We start from the raw sequence: 1,742 nt of genomic DNA, 5'->3' as shown, positions 1-1,742 counted from the left end.
GGATCACATTAACTCTGGGGACAGCCCATTTCTCCAAGTCAGTCCCCCAGGGATGGAGGGGTGTGGCCAGGAGCCAACAGGAAGGGGCTCTGACCAGAGAGGAGAAAGGCTCTGCAGGGAACCGGTATGGGGGCTTGATAAGCAACTTCTGGGGGCCCCCTGGGTGGCTCAGTGGGTTAAGCAGCCAACTTCAGCTCAGGTCATGATCTTGCGGTTTATGGCTTATGAGTTTGAGCCCCGTGTCGGGCTCTGTGCTGACAGCTCAGAGCCTGGAGCCTGCTTCAGATTCTGTGTTTCTATCTCTTTCTGCTCCTCCCTTGCTTACGCTCTCTCTCTTTGTCACAAATAAATTTTAAAAAAAAATTTTAATTAAAAAAAAAGAAGCAACTTCTGGGGATAGCAAAGCTCTAGGCTGTGGAGGGCTATCACAGTGGCTGCCCCCAGAAATCTGTCCCTGGTTAGCCCCAGCTAAGGTGTAGGTACGGAGGGGTGGAGAGTGCAAGAAGCTAACTGCAGACTCTGCAGAGCCTCAGGTGTCTCAGCCGCCAGTGCCGAGCAACGCTGAGGTTTCTGCATGGGCACACGAAGCAAACAGAGCTCTCTCCGTTTTTCCTAGGAATCCAGTGCCGTACAAGTCAAAACCCAAGACAAACAAAAAAACTCGCCCATCTCATTTACTTGCCAAAGAGCAAATAGGTGAGTTGCTGGGTTGGTTGGGGGAGGGTGAAAGAGGAAAAAAGTCCCCATGCTCGCCGCCACCCACACGAACACCACTCAGTGGAAAGAACATGATACTAGCCGCTAGGACACCTGTATCCCAGCCCTGGCCCTGCTCTTCTCTAACCTCCTGCTTGACTTCCTTTTCCCGGTGTGCCTCGGTTTCCCCATATCGGAAAGCTAACCGCTGCTGCTCCTGAACACGGACCAGCCCACAGTCCTGGCTGGACACCTCTACTCTGAGTGTGGGCAGTCAGAGAAAAGGAGAGAATGTTCTACCGGTGCCAGCGGCCCCCAGGGCAGGGGAGCGGCAGCCCCACCCAGCTGGGCTGAGCTGTGTGTTGAAATGAAAAGAGGGACGCAACTGGCCAGTGTGGTGGCTTTTACTCCGTTCATTCATGCACGCAAGCAGGCATTCACTCAGTCATTTGTGAAGTTCTGTCTTTGAATATGCTTCTGTTTCTAAGAATAAAACGTGTTCGTTGTAAAAATTTCAAACACGATGAAAATCTAAAATCACTGCAAGTGTTTTCCCAGTACTGCCTCCTAAGAGAAACAATGTATTGTGTTTATTGTGTGCACTTTTTAATTCCTTTATCCTCCTTTTCTTCTCTCTCTCTGTCTCTCTCTCTCTCTCTTCTTTGTCTTTGTATTACACAAGCAAGTTTTATTTGGGCAATGTAGAAGTGTTTGGATTCAAACATCAGAGAGTTCCTTTCCACTCCTGTCAACTCCGCATTTCACTCCCCTCTGCAGTCATTGTTAATATTCTGGTTTCGATCCTTCTAGACACTCAGGTGCAGGTAGCTCACTACCTGAACACCTGCTGTCCAGCTCTGGCCGCTGGGAGGTCACTGCTGCTGGCGCCTCCCCACTTCTCGGGTAGGCATCAGATGCCATGTCTTCCATCTCCTGAAGTCCGGGGACACGGCTTCAGGGGAGGGGGAAGCATCTCTCCTCCCCACTGGTGATGGAGAGGGGAGGGAGGGCTTGGTGCTCCAGGAACTTCAGCCTGCTGTCCTTTC

Source organism: Crocuta crocuta, unplaced genomic scaffold (assembly GCF_008692635.1).
Source record: "Crocuta crocuta isolate KB4526 unplaced genomic scaffold, BGI_CrCroc_1.0 scaffold431, whole genome shotgun sequence".
NCBI classification, from domain to species: Eukaryota; Metazoa; Chordata; class Mammalia; order Carnivora; family Hyaenidae; genus Crocuta; species Crocuta crocuta.
Note: the sequence above shows the minus strand (reverse complement) of the source record.